The sequence below is a fragment of the Photinus pyralis genome, unplaced genomic scaffold (assembly GCF_008802855.1).
Source record: "Photinus pyralis isolate 1611_PpyrPB1 unplaced genomic scaffold, Ppyr1.3 Ppyr1.4_LG5, whole genome shotgun sequence".
Taxonomy (NCBI): Eukaryota; Metazoa; Arthropoda; class Insecta; order Coleoptera; family Lampyridae; genus Photinus; species Photinus pyralis.
The window spans coordinates 37595314-37619639 of record NW_022170596.1 but is presented as its reverse complement, the minus strand read 5'-3'; the positions used below and the strand labels follow the sequence as shown (position 1 = coordinate 37619639).

General features: G+C 35.8%; 1 long non-coding RNA gene across 1 annotated transcript; it reads left to right on the top strand.

Annotated features, from left to right (window-relative positions):
- Positions 1-21463: 21463 nt before the first annotated feature.
- LOC116171808 lies at positions 21464-22510 on the top strand. Its single transcript, XR_004145530.1, has 2 exons — positions 21464-21688; positions 21743-22510. It is a non-coding gene; the product is annotated as an uncharacterized LOC116171808 (long non-coding RNA).
- Positions 22511-24326: the final 1816 nt, after the last annotated feature.

Sequence of the window (24326 nt, the reverse complement as noted above, 5' to 3'; positions counted from 1 at the left end):
GGTATTGAACTATTTAAATCATTTTGTCAACAATAAATGAGTACGGCGCTTATGTCGAACACCGCAGGTAATTGAAGGCACTTTGAGGTACGGTGGCAAATCATGTCCACCATTCCGCTATGTAAGTAAAACGCAATGACCGAGTCAAGTGTTAACCCGTGGTATGTAAAATGTGGCCCATAACCAAATAAGTTATGCAACATCTGTTCTGAATGTAATTTGTGATTAAGTAAGGTGAGTTTTTATTAACAAGATTTTAAAGTAAAAGAATGATAGTGCATATAACGTCTGTTACATATTAACCCAATTTAATATCCTTCAGTTAATGTGAAATTCTACAATTCCCGTATGCCAATATTAACCGTAAGCATGCATTTCTGAATCTTGGATCCTGGTTTTTATCTTGGTAAATCAATACAAACGACCATCACACTACATCACAATAATCCATTGTGATAAAACCAAACTGTTGCTAAAGATACCTCTCACCCTGTATTCAAGCCTTGGACGACTTTGGATATATCCAGCCTAAGAATTTCTGTTAGGACTTTTTGTAACACTACTGCAGATACATGTTTTTAATACCGTAAATTTGACATCAAGAATAATGTCTAAATTTTCTAACTGTATCAACAACCGGTATGCATTATTATCGATTTTTAATATATATTAATGTTTGTGGAGCAAAGTCAAGAGTTCTTTTTCTCCAAAAATATAAACGCCGACTGTCACATTAACTCGAGAAATGTGTTGAGAACTCTCATTAGTACGTTCTAGCAAATCCTCATTTATAAGTATCTGCTGCATTTTAAGCTGTTCGAGCATTAGAATGAATGATAGATTTTGCGAGTCTATCGGCGTAAAAGCTGATAGTTACAATGTTATTAAAACAGTTATGAAAATGGGAAATATAAATACTAAACAAGAGATGGCCCAGGATTGATCCTTTGAGGATCCACATTAGATGACAGTATTGACTCATGAAACTGGCAAAACAACGAATCGTAGTGCATACAATCACACCATTTTGGAGTTGAATGTTTGATGCGACAGATGTGTGCCTCGTACAATGTGCTAGAATGAGTAGGAGATGGCCTCGTTACTATATTTTTGAATATTATGAATATAGCAGCAATTAATGCATTAGTATTATTCCAAAATGACAACTCAAACCGTAACTCACAAACCGATCGCGATTTTTTACGCACCGTTGCTTTGGATCTTATGAAACCGCAAATTTAGGAAAACGATTCTGGAATTCCCAAGTATTTCAAAAAGTTGAGGGAACGATGCTGTTTGCTTGTAACCGAAGTTGAAGAATATTCACTTCTGCAAACAAACATTGCATCACCGCAAAGAAGGCCCGAACAGGATTGGTCCGGTATGCTAATATGTCTCTGAAAAGAGACGAAATGAAAGAGACACTGCTCCATTTGCAATATTGGATTTGCAAAGATCATTCACAAATATTCGCCTGTGAATCGTGCTTAAAATGCGAAGAAAAAGAGACAATAATCGGGTTCTTAAACATTTTTGAAATTGTCTTTCTTAATTTTATTTCTCGTTTGAATGGTTCTTAATAAAAATATGACACACACATCTTTACTTTGTACCAAAATATCAATTAACTTTTCATTCAGCCTGTTAGTTATTATGGGACACAAATGTATCCCACGCGACCGCTCACGTAACAAATCTTCACGCGAGTGCTGCAGGGTTAAGTAAATTTTTACATAAACCGAGGTACCTAAAACTGGGCGTGGTCACGGATTAACATTGGATTAAAATTCAGGATAATATAATTAATTGAGTAATTAATAGAATAACAAACCCCAAGTGTACTGGAATTTGAATTTAATTTTTTTTTAATATAGTAATTTTGTTCCTCACAGGGGTTTATTTTCTATCAAGTAAGGCAGGAACGTGAGGCATAAATAAAAGGGCTGTTACAAATTGGCGCATCAACATGAGGGCCGAATTAGCGGTTACCACTGGATTAAGGGAGTCAAATTAGAATTTAAAATTATTACAGCCAGTGGTGGCGTATGATTTGATTTTATGAAAGGGTTTCGACTTCTATGATTATTTTTAGGAGTTTGAAATAGGTTCTAACTAAGCCAGTGGCAGCGTAGTAATTTTTTACAATTAGGGGTTAGGAATTTCTAGATTTTCTGGAAGTAGTTATTGACATTTTTGAAATCTTGGGGGATACAAAGGTAGGTCATTTGTATATTGTATATGGAATTAAGGTCCGGATTTAAGAAGCCGAAGGAAGAAATCAAATACAAGAAGAAACTCAAATTCAAACTCATAAAATGTCGTTCCAAGAAATCCAAGACATCTTTTGAAGTCACGAAATCTAAGAGGAAAATGCTTCAGGGAGTGAAACTAGCCAGCAATATGAGGAAGCCGGGGCAGGTCAAGAAACATCTAGTGATATGGACGAAACCAACATACCGAAGCCGCAAACCAGCCACGCCCCAGGGGAATTCCAACAATTGGCCAATATGATGGAGATGTTCATCAGACAACAACAAGAAATCCAGAGGAATGTGCAAGAGACCAGGAGAGAACAAAAAAAAGAACAACAAGAAACGAAGAGAGAAATGAAAGGAATGCTTGAACAAGTGCGTCAAGAATTCCTCGTTAGACGCTTGTTGTAAAATCATTTGCTAATAAAGGTTATTAATTGCTTGAACCCGCAATACAAATAATTCCTGAAGTGCGCACATGCCCAGCACCTTACATTAAAGCCAAGTTAGAAGAAAATCAACCTCTTGGAGAACCCATCCATTATTCTATAAGGCTGACCATATGTTACACCAAAAACCGAAGAAATTTGATGGCAGCATGCAAACCATCCATCCAGCCAACTTCATCGAAAGTCTGGAGAATTACTTGAAAAATTTTGAACCCAACGGGCCAAACAAGTTAACTTATGCGAGAAAAATGGTCGAAGGAAACGCGAAAGCTTCGGCCGAACTGAACAGAAACCAATAGGATAACTGGGAGAGGTTTAAGGAAGAGTTTTTCAATTGGTCCGAGGATGTTGTTAGACTACGATTAGCCATGCCACGTTTATACCATACTAAATTTGGAAGATACACCGACCACGTTTGGTATTGAGTAAACAAAACGATTCACTTACAGCCGCCGATACGAGGAGCGCAATTGGTTGAAGCATTGTCACGTCACTTCCCCAGGGTAGTAGAAAATGTTCTAATTGGATCTGCAGTTTATATATATATAGTACAATAAATTTCTGATTAAAATCTACGTTTTTCGAGCCAGATCAGGGGTTCCAAACGTAATTGGTGCCATTCATGGAACTCATATATTTATTAAGCAGCCAGTGGGGTATGCGGTGGATTATTATTAGGAATATCAATTAGGTGAAGTGAAAAAAAATGAAATTGAAAATATTCCGAGATCACAGACATTAAAGAGGCAATAGAAGACTTCAATTATTCTACTACTGATATGACTATGCCCAGATGTGCCTATTGTACTAAATAAAGTACACCCATTGTGGGTGTTAACCTGCTGTTTCCTGATGTCGGCATGTTTTGCAAGCCATTTACTGACATTCTTTGTGCATCAGTTTTTAAGTAAAGTCACACTTCTAAGCAAATTTTTAAGTTATCGTAATATTATACAATCGCGATAAGTGGGCAGTTTAAAAAATGACTCATCCGTGGGTACGATCTGAAAGGTAAGTGTTTTGTTTATTAAACAATAGAGTAATTGTTATTATTGTGTTGCAATTCTCAGGTTAACCCTTAACCTAATATTTATTATAATGTATTTCGACACTACGACATTTTTTGTACACGTATTTTTGCATCATTTGCTGGTGTACTAAATATAGTACAATAGGCATATTTGTATTGATGGAAAACGTATTTTTACAGAGGTTTTTCTTTGAACGAAGCCCTTGCCATGATAGTGGATGACGATGATGCGGTAATAACGTTAAAGATATTGTGATATTTCCCCCAGAAAATGCGTGCGGCGATGTTACTGACGAGGATAATGTAGCCATTAGTAATTTATCTGGTTCACAGTTACAAGCTCCGGCTGAAATTGTTTTTGAAAGCGAGGATGACGAGTTTTCATCAGACGATGAGCTACCTCTTTCTAAATTACTGAATCTACATACATACTAGAGTACATCCATGGCAAACCGATTAGGTATGGGTATAAGTTCTGGGTTGGCGCGACTAGGTTAGGCTATATCAATTGGTTTGAGCCGTATCATGCTGCCACAAAAATAAATAAAAAGTACGAAAACTATGGTGTAGGTGCTGGAGTTGTTCTACAATATACCGATGTTTTGAACAATAAATGGCCAGGAACGCCATTTCCATATATTTTTCGATAATTTTTTTACTTCTGTTACACTAATGAAAGAGCTTTCCTACAGAGAGTTACATGCGACTGGCACTGTAAGAGAAAATCGATTATTAGGATGTACTTTAGTTGAAACAAGTTATGAAGAAACAAAAACGTGGAGTTCATGACTATGCGAAAATAAATGACAGCAATATTAGTGCCGTAAAATGGCATGACAATAGTGTAGTATGCGTTTCTTCAAAGGAATAGACCCTCTACGTACAGTAAAGCGTTATTCGCAAAAAGACAAAAAAAATTATTCAGGTAAAAAATATTAGCTTGGTAGAATATTCTGTATTTTTTTATTTAGGTAGAACAACCCCACCTCATACACTTGTATAATATGAACATGGGAGGAGTTGATGGATCCGATCAAAATATTAGTTTATAGGGTATCCGTTAGAGGGAAGAAGTGGCATTTCCCAACAGTATTCCATTCAGTTGACATGGCTGTGCAAAATGCATGGCAATTGCACAGAAAACGTGGAGGTCAGTTTGACCAACTGAGTTTTGACACAAAATAAAAAGTTTCAGTTACCAAAAAGGACACTGTTCAACAAAAAATTCAATTGATGATAATATTCGATACGATCGCATGGATCATTTTATTTCAAAACAAGACAAACAAACAAGATGTGTTCTTTGTCATAAAAGAGCAACAACTAAGTGCCGAAAATGTGACAAGGCGCTTCATATTGACGGCTTTGCGCCATATCATACTATATGAAAATGTTGCATCTTATAGTTATGCATGTTCCTGATGTACTATAATTAGTACATTTCACTTGCATAATAAAAAAATTCTGATACCCTTGCAATATGTTTTTTTATATAACTGACAATAAATATTAAAAAAATTACGAATTTTTCCTTTCCACAAATTTTTAGGCATATCTGGGTTAAGAAAATAAAACTACTTGAAACCCGGCATTTCTAGGTTTCGTAAGAAATAATGAAATAATAAAGAAAAAAACTAATGGTGCTTTTATAGCAAAGGACAGTTTGTTGCAATTACCATCACTGAAAAAAAACGTTTTATCCATGTTGCCAACTAGCTAAATTTGACAGCGAGAAATAAACATTAAAAGTATATAGAACTAGTTCCAATTTGATCGCTGTCTGAGACAGAATATGCCTCGCAATTACTTTCGAGAATTAAGGTTTAAAAGATAATCAGTCTTTAATTTAGAATTGAAATTGCTTGAGTTTGCCATAGCGTGAAATACGTAGACAGAAAGTCCATGATTGGAAAACTGAGTTTTACTTTTCGTTCAAGAGTGTAATTGCCTGTGGTGATGGCATGGTTATCTTAATTGAAATAGATAATATGGATAAGCTTTAAATATAATATATTTAGGAAGTTTAGTAATTAATGAATGAAAATGTAATCTAGTTATTTGGTTCAATCTCCATTGTAAATTTGATGTAAGATGTTATAAAAATTCGTGTATTCATGTGGCCATATTACCAATGTGTAATCGACGTAACGACACCAACACTTTGGTTTTTAATTTCAATATTAAATGCAGAATGCAGCATGTATTTGCTGTATTTATTTATAAATAACGAAAAGCGTATCTTTTTATTTTATTTTATATTACAGTTTATTAAAAAGATGCTCTGAATCACATACGATAGCAATCTGTTAACCTCGTCATAAAACCATACTATAAAAACAAACTTCCTTGCGAAAAGATCGATGTATAATATGCACTAAAAAATTGAAACTAAAGTCTGGGCAATTTTTTTACGAAACGTCTGCAAGACTCATATGTACTGAGTGAGCTTTCCCTTTAAATTACTTGATAAGATGAATGCAACGAAACTTGGTAAGATAAAACTAATACCAATAGAGTTAGACTCCAATAGTCAATCACTTATTAGTCCCGAAACGTTAGTAAAACGTTCACCGCAATAGTTACTGTAATTAAATAACAATTAAAGTTGTTGGAATTAACAACCAAGAGTAGTAAAGAATTTCAGGTACTCCAGTAAAATTTATTAGGTTTCTTTAGGCGATCGATTTCGATCGCAAAAATCAACAACACCTAAATTTTCTACACACAGCAAAATCATATGGAGCCATCCCAAAGTTCTTACGCATCTCCAACAAGAAAAGTTCACCTAATCAACAGCTAGTCATTCACAAAAAACTTTTGCAACTTATAACGTGAGGTTAGTTCGGCGCTGTAAAACTCAAACCCCGCCGCATAAACGGCCAGCTAGCTCAGATTCTTAATTAAAAGAAGGGCTCGAGATGAGAATCTTCCACAGCGGTTTGTTCGTTCGGGCATATAACATAAGTTTTTGATCTTTGGTAGTCACTAGAAATGATTAGTTGAGCGCCACCCAATTTTGCACAAATTCTGACCTCTCCTGTATAGAAATTGGGAAAACACAAGAGAGCCAAATAATAAATTCACTACGAGCAATTCTGATTTATTAATCCTGACAAAACGGTGCAGGATCGGCAAATAAAATGTATCTTCAATACGACAATAACAAATACTTTAAATGACAAAAACAATCCCCCAAATAAATTCATGAACACTTCCCTAATAATTACGTTACCAGCCCCCTACAACAATGATCGAGCAAAAATGTAGTTAAGATTTCAATGGATTCAAAGATTGAATTAAGTTAACCCGAATAACAACTCATATAGGCAACACTGGGTACAAGTAAATTAAAAATCTTACCTTGAATAACACATACGCTGTCTTCTCCGAAAAAGAGCTCTCCTTCGAAGTTCCAGTTCTGTAACACAAAAACAAACCCCAAGCTACAACGCTCGGAACGATTATATGAGCCGGAAGGGCCAAAAAAATAGCTTACTCGTAGCCGGCTCGTTTACCCATACGTTAAATACAGGTGCGTTGCTCTTGAAGAGAGCCACGACCTCAAACACTTGATGCGAACAAAATACAAAGCTCCAATCATAAATCGTCGGAAGGTTACACTAGATTAACGGTATTGAAGCAATTAAAAAAAAAGGTTGTGTAAAAGATCGTATCTTCCGAAAATTCCACAATCAGCTGGTCGCTCCCGGTATCGTTTAGGTGTTAGCGCTTATCTACTCGGTGGTACGCCGGATAGCTGCCGGCAATCAACAGGTGTTCGTACTCCGGAATATTCGCAAGATGCAAATTCATTTACATACAAGGATTCGTCTGTACAAGGATTGACCTACTACATGGATTGACCGGTACAAGAATTCTTCTACTACCTGGACCCCCTAAAAGTAATGAAGATGTAACACTCCCTTAACGAGATTTTTAATAACATACCTGAAATCGTCAGGAGGGTAATGAAAAATACTTAAATCAATGAAATATGGAAATTATCCAACCTCAAATTGTGAATCTGAAAGAATTTTAGATAACATAACGTAAAAGAAAACCAACGCCATTTCACTTACATGTAGGTAGGGCGATGAACTTCCACCAGATATAGCCTCACAACGGAGAAAACGGCTTCTGAGTTACTCTACTCGACAACGCCAATAAACAGGTAAAATTGCCAGAGATTTTACGTGAATGATGGCAAATATTACCCACTGGTTTTAGAAGAATTCACAATGCCACGCTCTACAAGTACAACCTCGTTGGCTTTAAAACGGAAATGAAGTGAAAAAATTACGCGATTCTGCGCGAGGAAAGAAGCACGCGTACAAGTGACGCCATCTCACCTATATCCTACCTAACTTAGCAAGCGGTAATTTTGAAATTTGAATATGGATAAACTAAACTGTTACAAACTTGAGATTAACCAACAACACAAATGTCGACAAAACATACATCAACGATTAAAATTCTTACATCGACAACTACTACAAGAACTTCACCACATCGAATATATAACAATAATCAACCAATTAGAAGAAGACATTATACATCAAAATACCGAAATGGACTACAAAAGAAACAAAAAGCTAGAACACCTCATAAAAGAAAGGCAACAAAACAGCCCTACAAAGAAAAAAAAGTCCAAAAACCTTAATATTGGTAAAACCCGATTTCATACAAACCCCATGCAGACAAACAATCAACCCCTTCCCATTCCTTCCCAGCACGATATAATAACCTCACCAACATTCGTCTAACGAGCAAAGAAGAAAAACTGCTTAATCTAGGCCAAAAATTCGCTCCACCGCCGAAACATTTTTCATCAATACTAATAGCCGTAGATATCGAAAGTCAACTTTATTCACAAACTGATAAAGCCATATATTACGAAATAAGCCACATACTCAATCAACACGCCTGTATTAACAAGGTCAGTAAATCTAACCATTTTTACAATATTTTAAAAAACTTGAAACAAAAAGTTAAAGGCAACAATATTATTATCACTCCAGCTGATAAGAATGCTGGAATGGTTCTAATAGACAAATATGAATATGTTCAAAAAAACTCAAATACAATCCACTTAACAGATGTATCACTGAATTTAGAGACTTAATTAACTTTTGTGAACCAACCCTTCGAAACCTGTAAATCAAAACTGAAAATCAAGAATCCCCAAATTCCTTCCCTTTACAGCTTAATAAAACTCCATAAAACCAACAAACCTATTCGACCTATTACTGCCTCCACAAACTCTCCAGCACAACCCTTAGCCAAATTCAACAAAACATTTCCATAAACAATTCACAACCACTTATTCAAAACATTCAAAAACATAAATGTCCCCACAATTTTAGAATGGTATCCTTTGATATAGTCAACCTATACACGAACATACCTATTATGCACTTAAAATTCTTTCAGACTTCCTTTACACCAACGAAACCACTACATTTGATTTCAATTTTGATCCTATAGACATAGAAAACATCATCAGTCTATTCCCCATTGTCACTAAGCAAAACTTTTTCAACTTTAACGATTCCTTCTATGTACTACCAGATGGTCTGCCCATGGACTCCCCCATTAGCGGGATCTTAGCTAACTTATACATTGACGATATTGAAAAACAAATATTACAAATACCCGAATATAGTCACATAACATTTTGGAACAGATATGTCAATGACATTATATATACTCTTAAACATCACAACTACACCCTCACCTACAAATCACACAATACTACTGCCAAACACTAACTAACAATAAAACACCCATCTCCTATCAAAATAAATCTGGCATATATCAAATAAACTGTGACGATTGCACTAAAACCTACATAGGTCTCACATGCAGAAAATTAATACCCGTTTTAAAGAACATCTGAACAATAACCCCACATCAGCAATCGGCACACACATCTATAATGAACATCACCACATTTCCATCGAAAACACAAAACTTTTACATATTGATAACAATTATAATAGATTAAAAATACTTGAAGAACTAGAAATAGAAAAATACAACACATTCACAACATTCACACAATCTCTTAAATGAAATTTCAAATTTTTCAGAACCACACTTTTTCAAACATCTTTACCCCTTCAAAAACACGCATACAAAATAAAGTCTCACCACAACACAACAAACAAACAAATACAACTCCATCCCACGCTTACCCCTAACACCCGACACCACTGACAAAACACACACGCCACTGAATATACTTCCTAACCACACATATGATTATGAATATAACTATATATATATATATATATATATATATATATATATATATATATATATATTATATATATAATATATATATATATATATATATCACATGTGGCACCTATATTTGTTAACTCATCATTTGGTAATTAATTTCACATATACTAATAGTTTGCTTACATTGTAATTTACAGGCTCCATATGTTGTTACATCAATTTCACTTTTTATCTGTTAACTACCTGACGGTAATTATTGTAACCTTTTTATACATATATTTATTACAATAATTTTAGCTACGGCCTGACGATGATAGCATATCGAAATCGATCGCCTAAAGAAACCTAATAAATTTTACTTGAGTACCTGAAATTCTTTACTACTTTATCAATATACTCAAGATGGAACACTTCATAGACAAATGTAACAACTAAGAATGTTGTGCGCTCTTTCCTTTTATAAAAGAGTATCGGCGTCGCCAGTTTTCAAGTTTCCTTCAGACTTGTGTAGGATAAGGTACACAGCGCGACCTCGAACAAGTTGTATAGTAGCGACCATACTTATTAAAGTACATTCAATAAATCGGTCAACTTATTTCGCGGCATCCTAAGGGAATTTTAAACATATCATCAAAAATATTGATTTGCGTATGACGTTATAAATTAAATGACAATGACATAACTTTCCGGAAATTTTCTGCTTTACATGCTGCAATTCGATTTCACTTTCCCGGGAAATTTTGTTAATTGAACCTACAAAATATAGGTTAGATACACGCCTTTCATAACTCGTTTTATTTCTATGCAATTGTAATTTCTGCTTTCCGTCTGTCAACACAAATGATCCAGAACATAACACTCATTCTTTTCCATTGTACTCATATGAGTACAGCAAATAATATAACATTCTGCATCCCTAATAAAGGCGGTTTTAACTTTCCAGATTGTGTACCAATGACTCAAACTACTCTAGGGTAAGTCCGGGATAGATGGACCACCGGGATAGACGGACCACTTTGATATTTCAGAGATTTGCCACCAGAGCGCAGCGAACAGTGTTTACAGTTGTACTACTCCATCAGTTATAGTCGTGTTCTAAAGATAACGTTGCTATTTTACGTAGTTTTCTTTAAAAGTGTGTTAATAACTTTGGGTAAGTTGAAAAATTTATTACACTAAACTATCATTTAACAGTGTGTGCTTAGTTTATGCGATTTCGACGTAATGTCGATGGTGCTACTTAAGCAAATGTGTAGGTATAAAAGTAACCTCAAATTACGTGTCTCGAGCCACGTGATAGTGAACTAGAAAGTGGTCCATCTATCCCTGACGAAAGGTATAGATGGACCAGCTTCTTTCAGGATAGTTGGACCAGTTTAAAAAATATAGTATCCAGTGGTTCCCAACCTTTTACTAACAACGAACCCCCCTTTAGATTTTTTTTCTGGCGAACCCCCAACTTATTCTTATTCATAATTTAACATTGTCATACTTTCTCTTCTTTGTTTTCATGTCACTAGACTCGCATTTCTTTTTACTAGATTGGGGAAGTGCTACCGCTACGTCACTACTATCCTTTTGTGTGTTACTTCACGATCCGTAACTGATGATGACGCAGAAATGTCAGGCGGTACCTCATGTATCTCCTTACTTTGTCTATCGGTCCTAATAATACTCCCTGTCTTCAGCCACTGTTCCATAGTTTGCTTTTGAAGTGGTTTTCCTAATCACTTTCACTTTAAGGTTAAGAGTTAAAACTGTCATGAAGTCAACTGAACCTAGCACTGAGTTGAGAAGTGAAAGAAATGTAGCGCGTTTTTCATTCGTTTACACTCGCATTGAGTGCTGCAATCATGCGCAAACGATTTTAATGGATTTACTCATTAGGGCTTATACATGATTAAAATATCTAAATTTAGCTTAAGTAAATTTATACCGCCATTATCGTTTTTTGTTCTGCGAACCCCTTGGAAAGCGCGCGCGAACCCCCAGGGGTTCGCGAACCACCGGTTGGGAAACGCTGGTATAGACGGACCATATACCTACCGAGTTCTCAATTAAATTAATTAATTCCGATTAAGTTGGTTCATTTTCCCAAAATTAATATTTTCTGTTAACAGAAACTTAATGAATGGTTTTTGTTACAGAAAAATGCCAGCATTATATAAAAGGGACAACACGACGAGGTGAATGGTCAGAGAATGCTCTGAAAAATGCTGTAAAAATGTAGAAGAAAAGAAAATGGGTATAAATGCTGCTGCCAAATTGTTTGGGGTTCCCAAAACCACTTTGAAAAGGCGGCTTAAGTCTAAAAACTATTGCAAGGGCTCCTTAGGTAAATGTTCACTATTAGGCACTGAGAATGAGAAAAAAATAAGCTGCAGTCACGTGGGTTTACTCCTACCAGAGACTCGGTCCGTTCAATGGCTTATTTTTTGGCAGAAAGTCTAAATCTAAAACATAATTTTAACAAGGAATTCAAACAAGCCGGCTATGACTGGCTTACTTCATTTCTTGCTCGAAATCCAGAACTTAGTATTCGTCAAGACGAAGGGGTATTCTTTAAAGACTTGAAGAAAGCACGGTCTAATGGCTGTAGCCAATGACTTGTATGGGGGGGAATACATGTGGCATAATTCCTTTTGAGTCTCAAGCGATACCAGACTTTGCTTTTCTATTTATTATTATTTATTTATTTATTATTATCCCTCTCTTGTTCTGGGCCCTCAACAGGCTTGCGTCCAATTACAGAGTGACCCTATTTCTATCTGAAACTATTCACTCACCAGAGGCTGTTTCCACTCATACAGCTCCACTACCTACAACACCCGAACCTAATGGGTCTTTAGAAAACAACCCGTCAGCAAATGATCAACAACCTGAAGCAGGACCTAGTAATTTATTAAATGTTGATATTCCTGGCCCTAGTTCAAAGAGTGATACTGCTCGGTGGAAAAAGAAACTCCCTCAAAGCTGTTGGATAAAATACATCCAGTGCCTTGTGCCAGTAAATTGGAAACGTTAAAAAGAAGGGCTCAAAGTGTATTAACTGTTTTAAGCTCGCCGGAAAACATTCAATCCCTAAAAAAGAAAAAGGCCGAAAAAGAGCTGAAAATTAAGAATAAAGAACAGAAGAAAAAAGAAAGGGAGGAAAAGAAACTAAAGGAAAATAATAAGATCAATACGAAGTATGAAAAAAAGACCGTTCAAAAAAAGAGACTGCATAAAAAGAAAGAACTTACATCGTCTTCTGAATCAGAAGATATTGATTTGGATAAAGTTTGCAACGACGAACTTTATGAAAGCGATATGGATTGGGATGAAAATGAATGTGTTTACTGTGGCGAACATTACAACGAAACTAAAAAGGAAGACGATTGGTTAAGTGCTTAATATGCTCCCGTTGGACTCATGAAGGCTGTACAAGATTTGATAATTTGTGTGATTACTGTGGAAAACGAGAATTGAAATAGTATATTGAAAGACACGTGTTACAATGCGACCTATTGTAATACGACTATCTTGTGGCACGAGTGGCGACGCGAAGCGTAGCCACGAGTGTCCGCAAGATAGGAGTATTACAGTAAAGCATTGTAACACGCGTTTTTCATACTATTTTTTCTATTTCGGTGCTTTAATTTAATTAAAAAAATCATTATCAGAAACTATAGGGAACATTAGAACTAACATTTTTTATGTTGGGAACACTTTTTATGCCGTTAAGTTTTAGGTTGGCAGCGTAGTAAGACTGACATTTTGAAGTTCAAACATGGAAGTACCCAACGAAGTACCTACTTGCACTAACTAGTAACTGCCAACTTATGAGATGAGTTACCAAAAAAAAAACGACTATAATCACCAGTTGTACAAAATCATCATTGTGACACCGAAATAGAAAAAATAAATTGTAATGATAAATCTGTAATTTTTCAGAACTAACCCTCCTTTCCTAGCGCCCATGCAGCCGGAGACTCCTACGAAGGAGAAGCGTGCCCGACGCAACGCCGTGCGGAGATTTCTCCGGAGGACGCCCGTACCACCACCGAGCCCCGTCAAGGCACCACGGGAGTGGGTTCTACACTCATGCGAACGACCGCCGACCTACACTGCGATCAACCCATTCACCGTCGCCGCCAACGACCCAAGACGTTTCGTCGTACGCGACCGGCATCGGAAACAACTCATGCTCCGCCTTTTCGGCGATGATTAATACCTTTGTAATTCATGTAAAATAAATAGTTAGGACCACCAATAAAGAACACGCACTCAACCACCAAACATTATAATCCAAATTTGGAAATAAATTTATCCGTAGATGCTTCAGAATATGGTTTAGGTGCAATGCTGACACATACTTTTGCAAACGGTGGGGAACGCCCAATTATAGGTATTATTATATTACTCACATACAGTAGCTATCCGTCATAATACTTACACTATACCTTGCCATACATCCAGTAAGTATAAAAGTTCATTTGTTTTCAATGCGGTAATAACTTTAAATAGTACCAATATGCTTATGAATTGTTCGTTGAGTATGTTTAAAAGGAAACTATTTAAATATATTAAGAATTATTAACTTTGTCATTTACTTACGTTTTTGCATTAATTACCAAGCGCCGAGTTAGATTTGTTATACATATTTATTGTTATATTTATATATAGTTGTTTTTTATTGTCTTGTTACAGTATTGTTATCTATATGCTTAAAATATCAACTCTTTGGTTGTTTTTTTGGTTATCTTAGTCTACTAGTGTTCTTTTAGGAGGGGTGGAAGACCGCCATTTAGGCGAACCCTATCCTTTTATACACCAGCTGATGGTTTATAATAAACGTTATTATTATTATTATTAATTGCGTTTTCCTCTAGAACATCATAGGCCGAAAAAAATTACTCCCAAATAAATCGCGAAGCGCTAGCAATTGTTTATGGTATCCAAAAATGTCACCAATATCTTTTTGGAAGAAAATTTAACTTAATTACGGACCATAAACCATTGATTACAATTTTTGGACCATAAAAAAAAGGAATTCCCGTAATGGCTGCTAGTCGCCATCAGCGAGAGAAAATTCGATGTAAAAATTCTGACAATAAAAATCAAAAATCGATGGGTTACCCTACCCTAAATTTCATGTAAAATCTAGCATGCCGTATACTGTCCGGATGCGCAGTGTCTGTTATGTTACACGAGGTTCGTATGGCGCAAAAGTAAATCTTTAAAATGGACATTTGATCAACTTGATGTATGTAGATCTTTTCTGTGTCAAGCCGCCTCCACATTACATGGTAAACTAGGCGAACGCCATGTGTAGATACAGATTTTCTTACCAAATGAAAGCTTGTCAAGTGGTTGTGCACATTATGTGCCGACACCGCGTATCATGAGCACACGGTTATGCTAGATTTCATAACTTTTATAAATATTCAATCACGAATTTCTCAATTTTTTTGTGCATCAACCAATCATACAGCAAATTGATTGCTCTTTAACAAATATCTCAAAAAGATATATAATTGCACTTGAAAGATAAAAGTTACGTGTCCGAATGTACACAATCAATAAACAGCGTTTTATAAAGAATAAGCATATACATTTCTAAACAAAATTACAAAGTTATCAAAGTTTTGGCACCACTTCCACCGAGGATAACAGGATGGACGAACGTTTTATAAGTAATAAAATAACCAAACAGGATAACTTTATAGGTTATTGTTCAGTTGGAAAATACAAGAAATTTTTGAAGCACTTTTATAAAATTTTGTACATAAGATCACTTTTCCGAAAACAAACTTCGAAAAATAAAACATAAATAATTTCTTATTGTTGCATGCGTATTTCCTTGGTTATCAATGTGTGGTATACTGGAAATGAAGCGTCAACATTGGAATTTTAATCAACTGCTTTTAAGACGCCTTGAATAACAAAGTAAGAATGTTACGATCTCTTCCCAAGTTTGTCAACAGTGGCACTATTGGGAATGCAAGTTTTTATCAAAAGAGACCAGGGATTCATTTAAACGTGACATACTGTGGTCTTTAGCACCGAACTAGAGCAACTGCACAAATAATTTGTTATGGCCGTACTGACACTTTGGGGTATTAAATTGCCTCTAGCAATCTTTAAAGGGTTTTGGGATTCCTACATAAATATTACGAATGACTTTCGACTTGCTGTGGGAAGTATACCGAAAAAAATTTCTATCGCCTAGAAGTCCTCCAAAAACATGAATATTTTAAATTTCCACACGTGTGTGAGTTAAATTAGTTTAGGATTTTAAACGTTACGCAAAATTCCGTACAGTTGTGTAAAAATGTAAATAAACCCTTCCCGAATTGTACAAAGATAGCTTATAATGCAGCAAAGCACTCTAAAAATTAAATATTTCAAGCGTACGTACAGGGCAAAACGCCTATATGCAAATCGAAAGTTCTATTGAAAGTACTTTTGAACGTGAGCGTAATAAAATTGTAAAAAAATGCGAACATCAATATGGCGTGGCATGTTTTAAATAGATTACAGTTAACCAATTTTGCTGTGCTCTTGTGAATTTATAACGAAATTCTCTCAACAGTTATAAGTGGAGCTAAATTTCGGGAATAAAATTGCGTAGATTATCGAAGTGCAATCTTCACGTAATTGTTAAACTGGGCGTAAAACTTTGTTAAATTTTCATCTTTATTATTGAAAGGGATCGTTTTCGTGTCCCTTGTAAAAACCTGGGACAGAAATCGAGACCTTTATGACATAAGGGTACTGTTTTTGTGAGGGGCAACACAATAAAAAAAACTTCCATGGTGTATCGTAAATTATGATCTTGAATTAATTAAGATTCTTGGAAAAGCGTATAGCAAAGCTGTCAAGTTCGCAAATGAAAGTATCAAAACAAATACTTTACATAAATTCATCGTGATGATGGACGAGTAGTTCTTATGGTAATAGATAACCGTAGCCGAAGTTACAGATCAGATCAACACATCGTCACATCTGCACCCGCCACTTAAGCTTTGAACGGGACTAGCGTAAATCCCGGGACAAATGGTATAAAGCTATTGAGTTCTTACGAAAGCTCATACAGTGCGCGGACTTCTGAGTGCTCTGCGTAACCGTCAAGCTTTGCCGGTGTTGCAACTTACACTGCGGTCAGGCCGAAAGGCGTGGTGGAGTTTCGTCTATACTGCGGTTGCGGCGAAATTTTCATTTTTCTTTGTTAATCTCTTACCTTAATGCAATGCAATATTTTTAAATTTTGCATACCTACAACCATCAACTTCAACCGGAATGAGGGCCCCCATTTATTTCAATTAGCGAAAGACTCGCGTATTTTTACGTTAAGTAAGCAACGAGGACTTCCAAGCAAACTTCTTAATCAACGTTACCTTAGTAAAACGAAATTGACGTAAGTTCCTTCATTAGCGTTGAAAGTTTTTTATGTGTTTCCAAGGTTGTACGGAGCACAACTTTTGACTTACCTAAAACAAAAAAATACTGTTACATTTTGGCAGTGCAATAACATGACAAATTTAAGAATCGCATCAACAGGTACTTCGGCGATTATTGACATTTGATCTCTGAAGTTTTAATTGAAGCGTACATTAATTTGAGTTTGAAACTTTTGGAAGTTTGCTCTTTGTTAAGTTAAATTTGTACCGTAGTTTATTTTGTCGTTTACGGTAGTATTCCCACATCTTATATAATCGGAATAAACAACAAAAATTACTTTTGATATCTTCGTCGGAATACGCAAATTGCATGTCTTATTTTTGACATGATACCAGAGCTAAAATTTATGTTTCTGTTAGCGGAATGAATGATACCGTTTACCTTACTAGACAGGAATTAACAATAGGAAGTTACAATGAATTTCGTCTGATTTGTTGAAAGGCAAGTTCTCGGTGCAATATAAATGACAGATAGTTTGAATGTAATATCAGAGTTTTGTCGGGTTTTACAAAACATGATTAAGGTTAATTAGACTCTCCGTTGATACCCTACTACTGAAGTGGGTTATGGGCGAAAGTGATTCAGTGACCATTCGTCCCTGATTTTGCGAGAAAGTCCCCAATTTAAACTAGCGCATTAGTACACGTCTCGGAAACTGACAATGGACGTACGTCATACGAAAACGATCTAATGTGCAACCAACCGTAACGCTCAGGGCCCGTGATGCGACTAATTTTACCGTGTGTCTCGTTACCGTTGTTTCAATCTGGTCTGTTGACGTGTTTTAGTGAATTTTTTTTATTTGGATGTTTTATTTGTGCAATGAAGTAGAAGTTGAGGTATGTTCTTTCTTTCTATATTTTTTTCTGAAACTTTAAAATTAAAAATCAGTCTGTGTTGTATTCTCGCGGCGAGTGGCTGTCATTTCTATTCTAGTGTCTATTTGTTTTACTTTTGGGGATTTAATATACTTTATAAAAATAAATTGCGTCTTATTTCTAACGTTAGTGCTTTCAATTGTTAAGACGGTTTCACTTAAAATCTCCAATAGTGAGGATATAATTGCGTTTTTGTTTTGTCTTATAGTAGAGGAAAGTCGCATAATATTGGACAGTTGCCTAATTTTGGATACTGGATTATCTCGAAACCTACTGACAGTTCTCTGTAATTAAGTGGACAAAACTATAGTTTTCCAACACAAAATAATCCTGTGTAAACGGTATAGTTCAGTTGTGCACCACTAGGTGATACCATAAAATCACATGGTTATTTGTGTATCAGAGTTTTTCGTTTCTCCTGTTAAAATCCGCTATAAAAAGGTAATAATAATAATAATAATAATAATAATATATATTGTTGTGCAGATATGTTGATACATTTACACTTGTCATTAGATAAAGAACACACTTAATACAACAAACATAAGAAAAAAAACATATAACACAGAATGACTGATACAATTACGAACCACTCCAACAGAAGTCGTTAAACTCATCAAATGAGAAAAAAGGGTGTTGAATAATAGTATATTAAGATACAAGTGTATAATCAAGTCTTTAAAGCACGCGCAACGGGTTTAAGGGCACGATGCAAAGCGGAGTGCCTTTAACGTTGCAAGTGCTTTAAAGACCAATTATACACGTGTATCTTATAGTATTTTTTATTATACCTGCAGTATAATTTAAAAATAGGAAATACAGTGAAATCGTATTGACGTTATACTCGAATACATGTCTAATTAAGTGGGCTTGGTTTTCGTCATTTCACGATTGCCGTGGAAATGTCACTTGACGTTTGCTTATAAAAATCATCGTCTTTATGAATAAAACGATTTGCGTTGAAAAAGATAGTACACCGTCCATTAAATCGCTTGATTTAAAATCTAAACAAACGTTTGGTATGGTGTAAAATCCCAATCCAGTAAAGCCTATTATCAAGCATATGAAAAGTCGTTTCCATGGATGAATAGGAAGTTACGAATAAAGTCTTAAATGCATCGATAATGCTGGCATATATGAAGGAAATGTCAAAGGTATTTAAATCCTTTTGGTGCATTCATTCAAAACTTCACTTATTGCTGCGATTAAAAAGTGGAACAGATTTGGAAGCATACCCTAAATTGAGCGCGTTTGTGGAAGCTTCAACCAAAGGATACGTACAAACCAACGCAATGATCTGCATTTACAGAAAGCGACCTAAGAGGATTTTTTATTTCAACCCCAGATGACAGTTTCAAAAGTCATACTTGAAGTATCATTACCTAGCAACTTTAAAGCACGTGTGTTTTAAAGGCCTTTTTTCGCACGCATTTGAGTGTTTTAAACGTAGATTGTGATTCAGGTATAATAAAAACAATTTTTTTATTATACCTGAATCACAATCTCCGTTTTAAACACTCAAATGCGTGCGAAAAAAGGCCTTTAAAACACACGTGCTTTAAAGTTGCTAAGTAACGATACTTCAAGCATGACTTTTGAAACTGTCATCTGGGTGAAATAAAAAATCTTCCTAAGTCGCTTTCTGTAAATGCAGAATATTTCTTTGGCTTGTACCTATCCTTTGGTTGAAGCTTTTACAAACGCGCGTAATGCTTCCAAATTTGTTCCACTTTTTAGTCCCAGCAATAAGTGAAGTTTTGAATGAATGCACCAAAAGATAGAAGATTTAAATACCTTTGACATTTCCTTCATATATGCCAGCATTATCGATGCATTTAAGACTTTATTCGTAAGTAACTTCCTATTCATCCTTGGAAACAACTTTTCATATGCTTGATAATAGGCTTTACTGGATTGAGATTTTACACCTACCAACGTTTGTTTAGATAAGCGATTTAATGGACGGTGTATTATCTTTTTCAACGAAAATCGTTTTATTCACAAAGACGACGATTTTTATAAGCAAACGTCAAGTGACATTTCCATGGCAATCGTGAAATTACGAACACCCAGCCCACTTAATTAGACATGTATTCGAGTATAACGTCAATATGACTTCATTGTATTTCCTATTTTTAAATTATACTGCAGGTATAATAAAAATACTATAAGATACACGTGTATAATTGGTCTTTAAAGCACTTGCAACGTTAAAGGCACTCCGCTTTGCGTCGTGCCCTTAAACACGTTGCGCGTGCTTTAAAGACTTGATTATACACTTGTATCTTAATATACTATTTTAGTGTTAAGAATTAAAAGTATTTAAGTGAAATTTGGCATGCATGTACTAGAATAACGTTAAAATGAAAACCAGCATCTGAATTGAACATTCCTGTCAAAGATTTTTTTTATTTTACTCACCAAACATTGAAAGTTGCCCAATTTTGGATAGGCAAGGCGTCTTAAAATTGGATATACAAAATTAGGAACCCAATTATGTATGTTGCAAAATATATTTATCTATATAATTTTTCCAGTATAATGCCTAAGAAAGGACTCCCACATAAAAAATGGAAACCAGAAAACATGAAAAGAGTTATAGATGCCGTTAAAAGTAGTGAAATGGGTTATTTAAAGGCATCCAAGTGCTTCAACGTTCCAAAGTCGGCCCTCGAACTATACGTGAAACGTGGAAAATCCTTAGAAGAACAATGCACGCTACAGATGGGGCGAAAACCAGCTTTACCAACTGAAATGGAACAAGACTTGGTACAGTACTGTTGGGAAATGGACAGAAGATATTATGGTTTAAGACTTGCAGACATTGTAACAGTTTTAAAACAATGCCAACATGTTGTCTATATTTCACTTTTATTCACTCTGTGTATAACTTTTTGCGCCGCGCTGAATGCAACCCATCTAGTAACTTTATGCATTTGCGTTGGTGTTATTTTCATATCTATCTATATTCGTATTGGTGATAATTCATTTCCGTTTTCGATAAGCGTTTTGGAGATTTCCTTATATGGTATTGTAAAGGCCGTTCTGTGATTTAATTGGTTGGAGATAAATTTCTTCGTTGCACTAGCCGGAAATTCGGAAAGAAAGTGGGGTCTTCTCGCTAGAACTTGCAAGAGGAACGTGTGGGATTCGGTGTGTGTTTTTTACCATCTTCATGTTCCGTTGGTGAATTAACCATTTGCGAAAGCATTTTTACTTGCCAACGAACTTAAATGTTGTGTCGTTAATGAATCTAAATCGACAGCAACTTTCCGAAATGGAATTTTAATCTTGAAGCCGAAACACTCATCGATACCGATCCGATCCACGATATAACGCCTTTTACATTACTTGCTGTTTGACGAAGTTTTTTTGTTTACTCTCTACTTAGAGGTTCGTTCGTCTATATTTAAGTGAGAACCAGTCGTAATTAGGTTATATTTTTAGAGTCCTTGTATTGGATAGGAGTCCTTGTACTAGATAAAATCCTTGTACCGATCTACGTACCGAATGGGGTTATTGAGGATGGATTGAACTTGGGAAGTTAGGCGACAGAATATTGCAGAGCAGTGCCGTAAAGTCTAGCATTGCAACGTTACGATCTTGCGGGCTAAGCCGAACTCTTCTAATAACCGACACCTTTTTATTGCACTACGTAGAAGACTTACACCAGGACCCAGAGGAGCCATTCAGACGTAAATATTTGATCCTGTGGTGATGTAAATGTTATAAATTTATCTGTTTGTATTGAATTGGACCCACATTGTGGTAATTGGCATATGCACTCAAGCCAATTGTAATACTGTTAATTAGTCAGCTTGGAATATTGGGATACGATAATTGATAATCACTTAAGTATTACTCCCATGTACGAAGTAATAACCAGTATGTAACGTACGAGCTCGTAACGACTTGAACCACTTCATTGCCCCCAAGCTACCGATTAAGGGATTGAAATCACTTTATCTAATTCATCACTTGTGCCACGGTAACAATATTTGTGTTCTGACCCCAGAGATTCTGGTGGGTTTTATTCCGTATTTCATGGCGGAAATTTTTTTTGTAAATGTTTTATGTTTGAATTAATTTGGAGTATTTATTTTTTAAGCCTCATAGTTGGACCTAAGTTTTTGGGATTCCCATTGGGGAACCGAAGTTTTGGTTGTGCTTTTATGAAGGTGCAGAGCACCCCAATAAATAATTATTTTTGTGGGATTATAGTTACATATTTTTTTCAAGCTAAGCTACCTTTCCTAGTTCGGGTAGTGATAAGCGAAATTGGACGAATTAGGTGGCGTCCAAAAGACTCTACCAGAACCACTAACCGTAAGTAGAGAAGATTGAGTTGAAATCGAGGATTTGTCAACAGAGCTAGCTGGCCGGTCAGCGGCGTGTGTTCTAATTTAAAAAGCACATGGTATTTTTTGTAGCGCCTTGCCTTTTGCAGCTCGCGCGTTATAACATAACCTTTCCCATCCCTTCTCAACAAGAGACGGTAATGCTGGTAAAAAATGGCTCAGAAATTTTTTGAGACGTCATCCCAATTTATCCTTAAGAAAACCGCAGGGGATTTCAAAAAATAGAATAAAAGGTTTTACCCCTGAAAATATCAACAGTTTCTTTGGTATACTGGAACCAGCTATGGAGAAGATAAATTTTAACCCCTTGAGAATCTTTAATGTTCACCACAGCACAATCCAAGATTGCTAGAGTCATCACCGTTAAAGGAAAAAAACAAGTAGGAGCCGTAACTGCTGCAGAAAGAGGAGCGTTAGTAACCGTAGTCACATGCATGAATGCTGCCGGAGGATTCGTTCCTCCGTTGTTTGTATTCCCACGCAAAAATATGAAGGCCGAGTTATTAGATGGGGCTCCAGCTGCGCCAATCGCCGAGTGTCACCCTTCAGGATGGATACAGACCCACATATTTACGCGGTGGATGCAACATTTCATCAATCACGTGAAACCTTCAAAAGACGATCCCGTGTTGCTCATTCTTGACGGCCCTTATAGCCATACACGAAATCTGGACGCTATCGAATTAGCTAAAAAGAATTCTGTTTCTGTTGTATGCATTCCTCCCCACACTTCACATAAAATCCAACCGTTAGACTTGTCTTGTCTCCATTGAAGACGTACTATTCAAGGGAAATTCAAAATTGGTTAAAGAATAACCCTTCTCGAAATGTAAGTCCATTTCAAATATGCAAACTGCAAACTATTCTGCCCTGCTTATCAGAAATGTGCAACTGCTGAGATATCAGCCAATGGGTTTCGTAAAGCAGGAATTTTTCCATTTAATCGAAATATATTCTCAGAAGCAGATTTTCTTATAGAAAAACCAAGGGAAAGAACTCCGCCTGCTTCGAATAATACTTTGTCATCCGAACCAGACCACAACATTAGCTTAATTCAATCATCTATTGAAAAAACCCCCCCGAAACAACAAAGTGGTAGCAGCGTTGTAACTAAACAGTTAATTGTAAAAATTCAACACTTGTCGCCTTTCCCATCATGCAGTTCATCGGTACCTACTTCAAACAGAGGACGTAAAACCGGTTCTACAGCATTAATTACGAGTACTCCATACAAAGATGATTTAGAAGCTAGTATTAAAGAGAAACAAAGAAAAGAATCACTTAAAACAAAAAACAGTTGCCGAAATTAAAAAATTCAAACCAAACTAAAAAGGTTTTCAAAAATAAAAAACTAAAGAAAGTGAAAGACGAAATTGAATCCTCAGACTCATCAAAATATGTTCCTTATGAAGACGACTCAGATATCGATCCCGATCAAGAAAGTGATGCAGAGTGTATTTTCTGCACTGGACGTTATTCAGAGGACCAAAACTTTTATTTCAGGTGGTCACATGAAGACTGTGCTGGTAAGTGACAAAAGAGCTTACGTCTGCGATCTTTGTTTAGAAAAATAGGTTCCCAATATTGGATAGAGTATCCAATTTTGGGATACTTTTTTTTTTATTTCAAAAAGTGTCATTTTTTATTTGGGCCTATTTTTTATACCTTTTAAG